Source organism: Perognathus longimembris, chromosome 2 (assembly GCF_023159225.1).
Source record: "Perognathus longimembris pacificus isolate PPM17 chromosome 2, ASM2315922v1, whole genome shotgun sequence".
NCBI classification, from domain to species: domain Eukaryota; kingdom Metazoa; phylum Chordata; class Mammalia; order Rodentia; family Heteromyidae; genus Perognathus; species Perognathus longimembris.
This window is the reverse complement of record NC_063162.1, coordinates 108055269-108072453: the sequence shown is the minus strand read 5'-3', so window position 1 is coordinate 108072453 and position 17185 is coordinate 108055269.

Genomic DNA, 17185 nt, shown 5'->3' with positions numbered 1-17185 from the left:
CTCTATTCCTATTCTCTCCAGGGCTTTTAACATGTATGGGTGTTGTATTTTGTCAAAGGCTTTTTGGGCACTGGCTGAGATGATGATGTGGTTCTTGGTCTTAGTGCTGTTGATGTGGTGAATTAGGTTTATTGATTTGCGGATGTTGAACCATCCTTGTGTCTGCGGGATGAAGCCTACTTATCATGATATATAATTTTCTTGATAAGTTTCTGGATCCTATTAGCTAATATTTTGTTGAGGAGCTTTGAGTCTGTGTTCATTAGTGATATTGCTCTGTAATTCTCTTTTTGGTTGGGTCTTTGCCTGGTTTGGGGATGAGTTCAATATTAGGTTCATAGAATGAGTTTGGAATTTCTTCCTCTGTTTCTATTTTGCAGAAGAGTTTGAGGAGTATTGGTATTAGCTCCTTACTGAAGGTTTTATAGAATTCATTGGTGAATCCATCCGGGCCTGGGCTTTTCTTTGTTGGGAGGCTCTTGTTTACCTTCTGTATCTTGCTGTGAGTTATTGGTTTATTTAGTTGATTTATTTCTTCTTGATTCAGTTTCAGCAGTTTATACTAGGAATTGATCCATTTCTGTAAAATTTTGTTCTTTAGTCAGTAGAGGTTCTGGACGTAATAAACCATTTTGGCAAAGTAGCAGGATACAAAATCAACCCACAAAAATCAGCAGCTTTTCTATACACCAGCAGTGTAAAAGCAGAAAAGGAAACTATGGAAATAATATCATTTACAATAGTTACAAAAAGAATAAATTACCTAGGGATAAACCTAACTAAAGATGTGAATGACCTATTTAATGAGAACTATAAAAATCTAAAAAGGGAAATCAAAGAGGAGACAAGCAGATGGAAAGACCTCCCATGCTCATGGGTAGGCAGAATCAATATAGTGACAATGGCCACATTGCCCAAAATGTTATACAAATTTATTATAATCCCCATCAAGATCCCAGCTACATTATTCACTGAAATAGAGAAAAAAACATAAATTCATATGGAATAACAAAAGACCTAGAATAGCCAAAGCAATTCTAAGCAAAAGAAGCAGTGCAGGAGGTATCACAATACCAGACTTCGAGCTCTATTATAGAGCCATCATAACAAAAACAGCCTGGTATTTGTATAAAAAGAGACCTGAAGACCAAAGGAATAGAATAGAAGACCCAGAAATAAAGCCGCATTCTTACAGTCAGCTGATATTTGACAAAGGAGCAAAAGACATACAATGGAAAAAGCATAGCCTCTTCAACTAATGGTGCTGGGAAAACTGGCAGCCATATGTACAAAACTCAAAGTAGACCCTAGCCTATCACCACGTATCAAGATCAACTCAAAACGGATTAAGGACCTCAACATCACACCTGAATCTTTTAAACTACTGAAGGACAGAGTAGGAATGATGCTAGAACTTACAGGCACAGGAAGGAACTTCCTGAATGTAGTCCCATGGGCACAACAGATAGGGGAGAGACTCAACAAAGGGGACTACTACGAAATAAAAAGTTTCTGCACAACTAAAGACATAGCCACCAAACTAGAAAGACAGCCAACAATATGGGAAAGAATCTTCACCAGCACAGCAACAGACAAAGGCCTAATATCCGTCATCTACAGAGAACTCAAAAAACTATCCCCCTCCAAACCCAGTAAACCAATTAGGAAATGGGCAAAGGAGCTAAAGAGAGACTTCACAAGAGAAGAGATAAAAATGGCAAAGAAACATATGAGGAAATATTCAACATCCCTGGCAGTAAAGGAAATGCAAATGAAAACAACCCTGAGATACTACCTCACTCCAGTTAGCTTGGCCTATACTCTGAACTCAGACAACAACAAATGCTGGAGGGGATGCGGGGAAAGAGGAACCCTTCTCCACTGTTGGTGGGAGTGCAAATTAGTACAATCACTTTGGAGAACAGTGTGGGGGTTCCTCAAAAAGCTCAGCATAGACCTACCCTATGACCCAGCCATACCACTCCTAGGCATCTATCCTGAACAACAGGTCTCAGGATATCAAAAAGACATTGGCACATCCATGTTTATCACTGCACAATTCACAATTGCCAAAATATGGAAACAACCCAGATGCCCCTCTACAGATAAATGGATCCAAAACATGTGGTACCTATACACAATGGAATACTAAATAGCGATTAGAAATGATAAAATATTGGTATTCACAGGGAAATGGTCAGAACTTGAACAAATAATGTTGAGCGAGACAAGCCTAGAACACAGAGAACAAAGGGGCATGGTCTCCTTGATATATGACTGTTAAGGAGTGGTGGTGGGGGGGGGGACAGTAGAGACTGGGTCTGCAAAACAAAAAACTTCTTGTCAAATGGTATTTCCACAGGTTTGGGTGTGCGACCTTACATTAAGTATCTAAAACCAAACAACAACTAAGCCTAAAAAGGTCTAAAATATACCTATCAGTGGATCACAATAGCTCAGCAGCTATGTATATATGATCATATAAGACAAGGATAAGCAAACTCTATTGTTGACATTATATTTAAAGTTCTAGGTAAATTTCCTTTGGCGCATGCCACATGGCTACTGTATATGATTTTGGTACACTGGGTATTGTATATATGCCTACCTGATCTAGGAAAGGGAAAGAAAAATGAGGGTGTAAGATATCACAAGATATGTACTCACTGCCCTATTATGTAACTGTACCCCTTTTGAACAACACCTTGTCAACAAAATTTAATTAATAAAAAAAAAGCTGTGTAAAGTGACGGAGGAAGACTTAGGACATGGAGATGGTGATGAAATATCCTTTATCAGAAGAGTAAAATTACAATGAAGTTTATGTGTGAATCAACCTTTAGGTTCCTGGAGTCAACACTTAAGCCACTTTAATTTCTCATGGTGAACTTTCTCCTTATGCCTTGTCCAAAAGAGAAACTTTCTAGAAAGATTTCCAGACCTATTTGGCATGTTTTTTTCTAAGACTTGAAAATGTTTCAATCTAAATGTTTTCATTCTAAAAAACAGAATAATTATGAATACATATGGATAAAATATTTATGTGAAATGAATCTCTAGAATAGAAAGAGGGAAGAAAAAAATCAATCCATGCCTTTGCCTCTCCTTAAGGAGACTTAACCATCCTCGTTGCCCTACCCTCTCTATCACAAAAATCAAGATTTTGCTTATTGGAGAGAAAAGGATAAAAGACAAATCAATGCAACAGCAATACTTACAAAACTGTATGCTGTATACCAACTATACAACTCATGGGGGGAGGGAACTGGGGAAGAGAAGGTGGGGAAAAATGAGGGAGGAGGTAATAAGTTGGAAAAGAAATGTACATACTGCCCATGTATGAAACTGTAACCCCTCTGTACATAACTTTGACTATAAAGAAATAAATTACAAATATATTTATAGCCAGTGAAAAGTAGAGGACATGTTTCAAATAGTCTAAGAATGTCAGTGTTGGGGCTGGGGATATGGCCTAGTGGCAAGAGAGCTTGCCTCATATACATGAAACCCTGGGTTCGATTCCCCAGCACCACATATACAGAAAACGGCCAGAAGTGGCACTGTGGCTCAAGTGGCAGAGTGCTAGCCTTGAGCAAAAGGAAGCAGGGACAGTGCTCAGGCCCTGAGTCCAAGGCCCAGGACTCGCCTAAAAAAAAAAAAAAAATTGTTGTTTTACTTTTTTATTTGGATAGAACCCGTAAAATCTAGAAACTGACATGAAATCCTTTTTTTCAAAAAACTAATACAAAATTCAAACCAAGTTCTCATCTGTGAAGTCTTCCCCCATACCTTTTGACACATTTGCTTGCCCTCATAGGGCTTGGGCAGTGCCAGATTCTGTAACACACTCTATGTGTCATATGCAATCTATGAAAGTTTTATCCCTTGTCAGCTAGAGCTTAAGCTTCATCTTTCTCTCTCTCTCTCTTTTTTTTTTTTTGCCAGTCCTGGGCCTTGACTCAGGGCCTGAGCACTGTCCCTGGCTGCTTTTTGCTCAAGGCTAGCACTCTACCACTTGAGTCACATCGCCACTTCTGGCCATGTGGTGCTGGGGAATTGAACCCAGGGATTCATGTATACAAGGCAAGGACTCTTGCCACTAGGCCATATTCCCAGCCCTAAGCTTCATATCTCAATCATATTTTCTGTAGTATCAAGGAATATGCTGGACACATACTAATTGATCCATGTCTGAATAAAAATGTATACAAATGAGTCAGGATCTTCCTTTTTGGATAGTGTACAATGAACCTTATGGTCACTAATATCCAACAAATAGGATATCACAGATGCTATATTAACACTATGATATGATTTTAAAATGTGAGCACCTGTTGGTTTGAAAATCTGTAGAATTTAGAAAACTCACAAAACCAAGCAACAATGAGTATTCTACTATGTACTCTGACTAAGAAAAAAATACCATCTCTATTCTTCAAGAAGAAACTTAAACAAATATAGAATACTTAATATAAAATACAAAATTTAAACAACAAATATTTATTCCATACCACAAGGACACCAAAGTAATATGTTCAAAATCTGTTGTTCTATCAGCGTGCTATTTAAGTCTTCTTTACTTTATCCATTGTTCACAGCGATTGTGAGAAGACTGAAGAACTTATCTACTTAGTTGTTCTAGGTTCCCCCACATTAACAGTTGAACCAATGAGCTTTCACTGTGAAAATTTAGAAAAGTCTGATGCTGCAAAGAACATGCTATGGACTGTGTCGTTTAGAATTTAAATGTGTAACTATGGAAGTGGAAGGACTTTTCTATAGATTTGGAGCAGAAAAAGAAACCAAGGATACAAAAAAAAAAAGAGTATGTTGACTCCTAGATTTAATTAGAAATGTGTATGAAGGGAAGAGATATTGAAGTAATTATTTTTTGATCATTGATTTTGAGGAAAGTTGGTCAATGGGAGAAGACAGAGGGTCAGATTTATTTAACAAGGTAAGCATGACAAACATTTCCAATGATTGATTGATTACATTGCCTTGGTTACTTAGCAAACTTATCTGAGATGAGATACACCATTCAGACTCAATAAGGGTAAAAGAGTAAAAGATTTACTTATCATAAGTTTGTTTAATATAGTTGTCATGGCATTCAATTTAAGGTCTGACAATTGTTTGAAACACTGTCCCCTTTGTCCTGCTATAAATGTGCCCTCCTTGCCTGGTTGTTTGTAGTACAGCCCACTTGTTTGTCTTCATGATAATAAAGTCGAATGGTCAACACAAGAGTCATGTAAATAAAATCTCTGCTGTGTATGTCTTGCCTCTAATCTAGCCAACACACATGTCTTCAGGAAAGCCTGAGGGTTGACTGAGTTCCATAGACATAAAAAAAAAAAGAAAAAGAAACATTCTTTTCTTAATCCTCATTGGTTGAGCAGCATTCTGGCACATTCAGACCTCTCATCTGTGACCTATTGGTCACCCCAATGTTTCTGAAACTGGGAAGGACTAAGTTTCTTATGTGTCATGTATTTGGGTTGCATTTTTTCTCTGCATATCATCTGACTCTCACATTCTAAACTGAACTCTAATGTTTTACTACTCCCAGCTCTCGTAATGACAGTGTTTAAGACTAGATATCCCTATCTAGATTTTATGACAGCTCTTTGGATAGAGACATTTACAAAATTATAAAGAAACCAGACAATAGAAAGGATAGCCTTAGTAAAGCATTTTCCCATTTAGTGGACACACTGAGTTCTGGGATTTTACTACACAAATCTGCCAAAATATGTAGGTGTTGCAAGTTATTTAAAACTGATTAATTTTTATTTAAGTGATTAATCAGGAAAGGCCTCATTATTTTTTAATACATTTAAGTATTTCCAGAATTATAGGTGATGATGTTTTTTCAAAAAAAATGTAATAATAGAGACTAGGACTGTGACTTACTAGTAGAGTTCTTCCCTATCATGCATGAAGCCTTGGGTTTGATTCTTCAATGGTACATAAACAGAAAAAGCAGGAAGTGGTGCTGTGCCTCAGTGGCAGTATGCTAGTCTTGAGCAAAAATCTCAGGGAAGAGCCCAGGCCCTGAGTTCAAGCCCAGGAATGGAAAAAAAATTAAAAATATCTACAATAAAATATTCACAACAGACTAGTTTTAATTATGCTAACTAATTGCTAAGTGTTTGGGGGTAATTTGCGTTGTTTTGCTTAATTTTCAGGCTCAAATGTGGAAAGGAGGTACAATAATTTGTTGTCTTTTACAGATGAGGAGCTGAGAAAAATGTGAAAGTTGATAAGAAATTACACATTGGTAAAAAGATTATGTAAAATAATATAAACCATGATGCTGTTACATTATGAAGTAATCCCTATATGTTCTGTTAGAGTCAGATGATCATTAATATTGATAATAATCCAGAATAGGAAATATTAATGTAATTTATATAAAGGCTAGCTTCTAGCTTTGTCTTTGCCTCTGCAGATAGTATGATTTCACCATATGATGTCAGAATATCTATTAGCTAGCACAGTACCACAATAACTGAAAAATTCCAGGATAGCCTATTCTGCTGTTCCCTTCCTTCCTTCCTTCCTTCCTTCCTTCCTTCCTTCCTTCCTTCCTTCCTTCCCTTCCCTTCCCTTCCCTTCCTTCTTTGTTTCATTTCTAGCTCATGATGGCTTAAACCTAAAATCCACTACCCTCTATTTCCTGCGAACTGAGATCACAAATACTAACCACCAAGTTTGACTAGGACACTACTCTTTCTCATGAGAAAGTCAAAAATTAAGACATGTTTTAAAATGTTGCCCATATATAGAAGTGCTCAGAATCTCTGTACACTTTAATTGTGAAAACTCTTTCAGGCAATCAATTAATATAGGACTTAGGAACTGAAAAAACGTCATCAGAATGGTAGGTCACATGTTATGGCACACCACAACAGCTGGAGCTAGGGAATAAGTTGTGGTAAATGAAGCTCATCTTACAAATCAGAATATTCCAGAGTGAAAAGCATGTGGACAGGTGGGAAGACCAGGGTGGTCCCAAGAACTGTCAAAACAACTGTTTTACAGAAGATCAAGTTAAGCAGGAAAAAGAGGTCACAGATTTTTGTTACAAAGCCACATATTCTATATATCTATGCAGCTCCTTTTCCATATATGTAAGTGACCTAGAGAGGGGTGTGTGTAGTACTGAACAATACACAAGAGGCCTACAGCTTATTCCTTTTGCATTTCAGCACCACAAAAGGAAGAAGTGGAGTGTCTGGGATTTCTTTTCATGGCCTGTGTAACTAGACCAGGTTTTTTTTGTTTTGTTTTGTTTTTGGTTAGTCTCATTTGGCTTTGCTTAATTACATATGACCTTGGTGTAAGACTGGCCCAGAGTGAAAGGAGAATCTATTTTCTGTCAATCCACATTGATTGAAGAAATGAAAAGGTCATAATGACAACTTCCTCCAAATTTGGGGATTTTCACTGCAATCTTCTTTTTAAACAGGTGCTGGGGTAAAGCAAGCAGTCACAGATGTGGGGAGTTGTTCCCGGTTTTTCATTGTAGAGAAGGCAGCTAAATAGCTTTGGAACTGATTTACTCAAGGCCCAAACCAGCATCATCTTATTCTCTTTGCCATCTCCTCCATCTCTTTTTTCCCCTGCCAGTCATCCCATCCATCTCCAGTCGTCCCTCCATCTCATCTCCCTGCCAGTGCTCCTTGCATTTGAACATGTGTCTGAACCATCCCTGACACTTATTAAAAGGCATACTCAAACTTGATTGGTCTAGATGTTCATTTCTGAAAAGTTCCTAGGAGGAGATGCTGAGGTGGTTGGTCTGTAGGGCAAACTGCAGGAAGGCTTTCGTTTCTTACATATTTGATGATTGTGGAGATGAAGGCCAATTGTAGAGGAATAGAAAGAGAATTTATTTCATTTTTTTCTTTTCTCCCCATCTTTCACAGTGTAACTAGAAGGGCCAAAAAAGACTTGCTTTGTATAATTGTCCATTGTCATGGAGTAAATTTATACTATCAAGGACAATGGCAAGCTAACTAACTTGAGGTCACTGAACACAAATCTGGAAAGAGAGTAACACAATTTACTTAAAGGACCAATGACTCTCCCCACACAAAATAGCTGAAGTTACAAGGGAAAATGACACGGTTCCATAAAAAGTTAAATGGATAAAAGAAAATGTTGAGGGTCTTAAAATCTTCTATAACTTTGTATCCATATTAAGGTTTCTATTTCATTTATTTTTGTCTCCTAGATACTTTTATATTTTTCCTAGACATAGATCATAAGCCTGGTCTAAAATAATGTCTTCTGTCCTTCACATGTGTAGAGAATTATTTTTAAAATAGATGTTTAGTTACAAGTGGAATATAAATATTGACTCTATTAAAACTATTTTGAGCAAAATAAAATATGTATGCCTTTTCATTTGAAAATGAGAAAACTAATAGAATTGATGTGTGCATTTGTGACTGACATATTCAAAATTGTGCAATAATTGTGACACATTCAGTTTGGAAGAAAGATCAAGACTCAAATCTAAAAATAAAAAGCTGTGGAATAAGAAGCTTGATAAAGGCTTTGAAAAAATCCAGCATTTCCCATGGAAAGACAAAAAAGAGAAGTTCATGCATGGAACAGGGTACAAATGTGTGTGTGTGTGTGTGTGTGTGTGTGTGTGTGTGTGAATGTGTGTGTGAATGTGTGTACACAGCAAGCATATGCCTCCTCAGGAAAGTTGTGTACCTTTTGCTAATCTTTAGGCTGTGCACAAGTAGGAAATGAAGGTTATGGTCTTTTATGAAGAGATGTTAAATATAGTCAAAGAGGCTGAGCATAGAATGATCCTAAAACTTCACTTGGGGACAAATAGAGAGGGAAATGAGGAGATTATCAGGCAAAGTTTGTGAACAGTTAAAAAAATCAAGGGGCTGTGAAGTAGGAATATTGAGCGAAGTAGTATTTAACTATAACATTCTGAGATATTTGCAGGTGAGGAGAAGTTAAACAGGACAATGCTGGGTGTATAATTTTAAAACTAAAAAATCAAAAGAAGACTTAAACTTGTATTTAATTGTAGATGTTCAGAAATTGACCAGTTTATACATTTCCTATTTTCATGATTTCATACACTGTAAAGCCTTGTCTTCCAATGTGGCTTTAAGAATCAGGTGTTGAATCATATAGCTGATACATTTGTCAGAACATGTAAGCAACATCATAGGAATATGTACTTATTTTGAGCTTTGAGAGATCTGCTATGGCCCATGTGCTTTATTTATTGGCCAGCATAGTTGGGAAAATGAAGAACACATGACTGCTTAAAAACAGGATTGTTCATTTTCTATCATCATTTGGCTGTAGTTATAGATTCAGGTAGCTCCTCTTGTTTCTCCAATAGTAATTACACAGAGGGGCTGGGAATATGGCCTAGTGGCAAGAGTGCTTGCCTCCTACACATTAAGTTCTCGGTTCGATTCCCCAGCACCACATATATGGAAACCGGCCAGAAGGGGCGCTGTGGCTCAGGTGGCAGAGTGCTAGCCTTGAGCAGGAAGAAGCCAGGGAAGGTGCTCAGGCCCTGAGTCCAAGGCCCAGGACTGGCCAAAAAAAAAATAATAATAATAATAATTACACAGAGATGTATGTGTATTTCTTTACTAAGTTAAGCAAATACTTTCTTTGCTAATGAACAGATAATGCTACCTTCAGTTGAATTGCTTCTGCAAATTCATCTTCAGATTCATCATCAGACACTGTATTCAGATTACCTTCCAATGTGTATTTAAGTGTCAGAAACCACCTAAATGTCAGAAGGAGAAAGAGTAGACCAATCCTGGCAGTCTGGAAGAAAGATGTTGTCAAAGGTCATCAACAAGTCTGACAAAACAGTGCTCATTAACAGTGTCTGTCAGCACCTCCATTTGGAAGTAATTTGGATATTTGCAATGACCCCATCAATTCTGACTGTTTGGGTAGTGACCTTGACCAGGGTGAAACCTATTCAGTGTAACTCATCCAATGCACTGTAGGTGGAATTCAGCATGACAGATGTTGCTGGGGTCAGTCAAGAGGAACTTGTCCATCACCACTGTTGAAGATGAAACTACTCAACAGTATAATTCAAGTAGCACAGGGGTTGTGGTTTGCATATATCACAAAAGAATCATTAAGAGAATCATTTATTTTGGAAGAAATGTTATAGTTTTGTGACCTCAGAGTGCATGACTATATGGAAAATGATTATAGTTATTGAAGTTTAGCAACAGAATAGGCACTACAGGATTCAATGCCATCAGAAAAAAATGCCTATGTAGTTCTTCATCATTGGTTAATTTCATGATCAAAAACTTTCTCTGGTACTTTTGCTCATTCTGGGTTAGTTTCTTGGTGGGGTGATTGTCTCCTTTCTCATGAACATACTCTCCCTTTAACTCTTCTCACATTCTACAATACCAGTGGAGTGAAGATTTTTAAAGTTCTAGATTAATAGGACTATAAGGCAATGTCACCTTCTAAGAATAATTAATGTTTAACGAAACAACCTGGATATTCTTTTGCAATTTCAGAAACACTTTTGTATAAAAATAGAGATGGACTTTGTAGCAAATATTCTACCATATGAGCCATGCTGAAAGTCCTTTTGGTTTTAGTTTTTTTCTCCAATAGTGTCTTGTGCATTTTGCTGAACTGACCTCATAGAAAAATCTTCTTAACTGTGCTTCCCAAGTAGCTGGGCCCACTGGCATATGCTATCACCCCTGGCTTGCTTTTGAGGGAAAGTATTGTTAACTTTTGCCTAGGATGGCATAGGACTATGTAACCTTCCTATTTGCTGGCCCCAGAATATCTGGGGTTACATAATTGTGCCACCATGCTTCGAACAGTGATTTAATTCTAGGAAATGAATTTCAGTAGTTTAACCAATATAAGTTGCATTAATTGGCTAAAGATATAATGAAAGATATATAGGGTCTAGTAGAGATGTATATGTGAAAGGATTGATCCTTTAAAAAAAACTACACACAATGTTCAGCGACATGTAATAACCACTTTTGGTTGTTGTTGACTGTCTAAAATTAAAAGTTCTCCTAAACATTTGTCCTTAATTCTTCATAGTGCTTTTGTACTCAACAGAGGAGTAAACAAAAAGGAGGAAAAGTAAAAGGAGGAGGAAAAGAGAAAAAAGAAAATGAGAGAAAGAGGAAACAAAAGCAGCAAATCTGTTCTTATAGAAGATCAGCAGTGAAACAACAAACAAATTTATTTTTTGTTAACTACCAAGACTGCAGGAAATTGAAAGATAACCCAATTTCTTGGTTTGTGGAGTACTCTTCTAGTCCACATTTAGCATTTAGATGTATCTCACTGATAGTAAGGACAAGATTAAAGATTTTAATAAGAACCACTTAACCTGTGCTCAGTAATTAAATATCATAATTATCTTCTATTTTTATGTAGAAACGGGTACTGTCTGCACAGCAAAGAACCCCCCTGTCCATCCAGACACTAACGTATAGACATATCTGATTTAATTTTTCCATTTGCTTTTTAAAAAGAAATCCTTAATAGATAACATTATCCAAATTGCTTTTAGTATAATGCATGACTTTCACTGAAACACTTTATCTAACTGAATTTGAGATACCTCCCACTTGGTTAGAGCAGCCTTTATAAAAATTGCTTCATCCAGCCTTACTCAGCTGTATTTACACCCTCTACCTCAATGTGCATATTGTCATGATCTGAAGAGTCTGCAGTAAGTAATTAAGAGACTGACCACATAGTATCATTTGCTGGAACTAAATCTGTGGCTCAATCAATAACCACCTGAAAGTGCCTAAGCTGCAGGATTAGGACACAACCTGCTGAGTCAATAGGTAAATTGACATAAATGAGAGTGCCTTCATTTCTCATACCATCATACAATTTTCAGTTCCTTTTAAATTAGTCATAAAACAAAGCAAAAACCCATCCAGACACCTGTGGTTCATGCCTATAATCCTAGCTACTCAGGAGGCTGAGATCACAGGATATGAGTTCAAAGTCAAATTGGGCAAGAAAGCCTGTGAGGCTTTTATTCTCTAATTAACTACCAAAACACTAAATGTGGAGGGTGGCTTAAGTGGTAGAACACTAGCCTTGAACAAAAAACTAAGGATCAGAGCCTATTTTCTTAGTTCAAACAGACACAAAACATCAGCAACAAAAACAAACATAAGACATAGCATAAGCTGCATTGCAAAGCCATCCACAACAGAAGATAGCCTTCACCAATGGAGGGTCTAGACAGTCATGTCCAACTGAACTGCTTGTGGCAGTAATGCTTTGCACTTTGCTTATATGTTTTCTGTAACACATGTTAAATAAAAGTTAAAAAAAAACAAGTCATTCTTCCTTCCTTTGAAAGTGTCTTGAGATTGAACAAGAGATGAAAGTAAATAGCAGCTGAATAGGATAAGGAAAGATATTGATCTTATCTGATTTTCTAAGGTATGATTTATGTTTTAAAGAGGAGCAGAAATCTAGAACTTCTATATGCTTTCTTATTTTCTTCAGGCTAAAAGAAATAGCCATTTTTGAAGTGCTAATACCACTGTAAATATAAATTGTTTTGTTTGAATTTTTATAGTTCCATTGGTGAAAGGTTACACAGCTGTTGTTTGCAAAATTGTCATTTGTTGGGTTAAAAGTTCACCCTACACTTCCAGTGCATGGTCACTGCTCAGGAATCAGATGACCACACCACAGTTACATACTCTCTGGATCATATAATTTGTTTTGGATCATCGTCCATCCAGATGCTAAAATCTGGTGTATTTGTTAAGAGTTTGGCTTAATCTCTGACTTACTCCAGAGTTCAACTAAAACAGACAAATTGAATGGGACCCATCCCAACACTTATGTCTTCCTGAAGTTAAAAATGATTTAGAGTTTCAGTGTCAGTGAGTGACCACTGGGTAAATTTATACTTCTTCTAGGCAGTTAGCCTCCCAAAGTGTTTCTACCCAACAAGAGAAACTTAGGTGAATATTTCCCAGATGCATTTTCACACAAAGGTCTCTTACAAAAGAAAAGAACACTTTGTAACAAATTCCAAAGGGCAGCTCATATTTAAGTTTTTTTGGGGGTGGGGGTGGGGGAGGGCAGGAGTAGTTTCTGAAGAATACATTCAGGGGCCTGTTCAACTTAGTAGGGTGCTTTTGGAATGTGCCTGGAATGTAAACATACTTCAGTTTCCAGCTGCCACCTGGCTCAGAGGGTGATCTGTCTTAGAATTTTCAATGAATTAGGACTCTTGAACACTGGGATGAGACTGGTACCTTAGCCAAAATAAAAATGGCACAAGTTAAATAATTCTGTCACATGAACTTCAGTTCCTCGAGTTCTATATCTTCTCCCATTCCATCGAACACCCAGCACAGGTATGCTTAAACAGTGTGGCACAAGCTCATCTCCTGCTCTCTTTGTTGTTTTTGTACTTGCTTCTTCTCTCCCTTGCCCTTCTGCTGCTTTTTCTTTCTTCTCCAAATATTTTCCCTGGCTCTTTCACACCTTTGTTTTCCTTGGCTTTTTTTTTTTCTAATCATCTTTTAATTCTAAGACTTAATTGCAGTGCCAATAGGGCTGGTGTAAAAATGTTTATGTGATAACTGTTTTATTCCAACTGAAATGATTTATTGTCTGTACAATTTATCTGCTAAGAAATGTATTATCTTCTGGTAGCTTGGATTTTATTGCTAGTACCTTATTTTTATATCCTTACGCAGAATTGGTGACATCAGACTTCTTAGAAATGTTTATACCACCTAGTGTGTTAGGATGTCTGGTAAAAAGTGATCACTTTTCTTGTTCTTTTTGTTTCTTCTTTTCTTTTTCTTACCTTCCATTTCTACTCCCTATCTTCCTTTCTTTTCCTCTTTCTCTCTCATTTCCTGTCTTTTCATTCTCTCTTTTCTCTTTCTCCCTCCATCCTTCTCTCCCATCCTCACTCTCACTCTGTCTCTGTCTCTCTGTTTCTGTCTCTCTCTCTGCCTGTCTCTCTCTGCCTGTCTCTCTCTCTCTCTGCCTGTACACTGTAATTTGAGCCACAAACCTGCCCCCATCTTTCTTTTACATTACTGCTTTCAACTTAACATGCATGCAACTGAGATGTTGAATATAACTAATTTAGGAGAAAAAAAATAAACACTAACATCACATGTAAAACACAGATTTATTTATGTATGTACTCTGAATTGAGCAGGATTTTAATTCCTCATACCATAGTGAGGTGACCTATTTATTTACCAGTTGTTTAACTTAGGCTCTTGAGAGTTGTTAGTTGTGAGGATTTAATTCCTCTCTCAATGAGAAGTCGATTCAAATATTTTGTTCATTCTTTCCCTCAACTACAGTTGTGCACACATAGACATATTTACATAGACACACAAACATACATAGACACACACAGAGGCATACGCACAATACCTGGAGTACAATGTGTAGAAGAAATAAGATATACATTTAAATCACAAAAGTTTATTAACCTAATCTTAAATTTTATATATCAAAAAATGTGATAGTCACAATAAAATGAAAGTCAAAGATACCATATTGGTTTACAGGTGTTTTAATTTTAATTTAGCTGTAGTAGACTCTATAAGTTAAAGAATGAGATAGATCAGGAGATAAAAAGACCTGGTGAGAGAGTAGCAGAAAATACCCAGAGTAAAATATATTTACCCACAGATGGGGAAATATGTCATGCAAAAATGCAAGTTTGACAAAAGTCTTGGTGGCCAAGATGAGGCTAAAAATGAATGCAATGAAGAGACCAGTAGTACTGGGGCATGGGGTACATTGGCAGGAGGTCCAGTGGCTCATGCCGATGGAATAACTGATGGAATGTCATAGGAAGGGAGAAAAATGAACAGCAGTAAGCAATCACCACCATTGACTAATGTGGGTCACGGGAATGTAAAAGGTCAACCATGGAAAACTGTATGACACAGTTTATTGCGTGTAACTACAGAAATACTGAGAGTTAAACCATTGAAGAGAAAGTGAATCCAACTCTGGCAAGAAAAGTTAGAGATAATTAATTTTGTGCTCACTGTATTTTTTCTCCTTCCCTCAATCCATGGTACTCTCTGGAGAAATTTGCATAGTTTGATTACAAATCATACTGCCTTGAAAAAATTGGCTCTGAGATTTCATTTTCTGCTGCCTGAGAGAATTTTCTGAGAGAATATTGAAGTAGTATCAGAAACGAGCTATGAATTGTAGAAAGGAGAAGGGAAGATTGTTTTAGAAACTTGGGAAAGAGGAATATTATTTCATCCTTCAATTGCAGGTGAATTGGCTTTGGAAGGGATGAAAGATACACAAAAATTGACCATAGTAAATTTCTCAGACAGTCAGAGACCTGGGATGTAAAGGGAATCTGCCTTTTTTGTTAGTCATCCTGGCTTGGACAACAATATCCTACCCAGGTAGTACCCAGAATCCTCAGCAGGTCATGATCAGATAATGAGGGGTAGTATACCATCCTCAAAATTGTTGCTGAAGTTATTTTAAAAACATAGTGGTATTACTTAACTGTACGTAATTTTATTGTTTTGATACCCAGTTAGATTGAAACTTAGGTCTATGACTCTTACACTTTAAATCAACAATATTCAATCTCGTACTCCTCATTTTGGGGTTAATGGCATTTCTTTCCTGATTTTAATCAGTTCTGGGCAGATCTGCTCTTGTGTGAAATACTAGTATGTGGAAACCTTGAATAATTTCCAATATAACAAGATGAAAAATGTCTTCTAATTTAGACTTTAGATTTTAAAAACTAGCAGAATTTCAACAAAACACACTGTTCTAAGGAGTTCTGTTAAACAACAATGTAGACAGACTAGCAAATTTACTTTAAAACAAAATGCTGCAGTCCTATTCTTTTTTCAGTCCTAGCTTTCCAAAAGTACAGAGCTTCAAAGCTATGTACATATGACCATATAAAATAATGCTAATTGAAACAAACTCCAAGATAGGTAAACAAGAAGTTTTTCTTTGTTGTTGCTTTTAATGTTATTTCTTTTTTTCTTTCTTTCATTTTCCTCCCTTTGGTTTATCCCCTGTGCTTGATTTTGACATCCTTTGTTTTATATATACATATTCTAATTTGGGGAAAGGAAGAGGAATAAAATGGTGAGACAAAGGGTGAACCAATGCAACAGCAATACTAACAAGAGACCATGTTGGAAATGAAATTTACAACTTGGGGAGAGGGAAAGATGGAGGGAAATAGGGAAAATGAGGGATTAACAATGTTTGACATAAAATGTAATCAGTACTTTAACTGTAATTGTAACCCTTCAGTACTTCACCTTGACAAGAAAATTAAATTTCAAAAATAAATATTTTTTAAAAAAGCTTACAATAAAGCTGCTTTCAGAAGCCACCCACACAATTTTCCACTTTACCAGGAAATATCTACTGTAAATTCAAGACATAATGATGTTGATTTCTTGGATTTATTGCACTGATTAACAAATCTCTGAACTTGAAAATAAAATAATATAAAATACTGGGCTTCTTGAAGTTGTTAAAGGAGATGGCATTATTTGACGATCAAAGAGGAAATTTTTGTAATTTTGTAATTAGTTTCAAATAGCTCAACATTCTTTCAGCTGATCAAGGTGTTAAAAATGGTTTTTCATAAGTATACAAAATTGTTTAAAACCACCTTTAAATCTGAGAACATACAGTTGTGTGTATATATATATATATCTTTGTTGAATTATAAATTACACATGTGTGTAGCATGTAATTGGTACTCCATTAAGCAAGATACAACTATTAATAACTTAAATTAAAATAATTATATAGTAATAAATTTAATTTTGAGGCTTATAGTATACAACAATCACTGCAGCCTAGTTCATTTTTGTCACACAATCTTCACAGGAGGAACACTGCATTCAGAACCAGTCACAACATAAACTTAGTCACCTCTTCCAGCACGAGGTTGAGGCTAATATATATGCTCTCTCTATATATTTCCCAGTGTGAACATTCAGATAAATACAACGATACATCATATCTGACACATCTGTGACTTGTTTCTTTCACTTAGTATAATGAAAATACTTTTAATGTTCATCTATGTAGCACATATATATATATATACATTTCATTCTTTTAGTATTTTTTACTTTTAGTA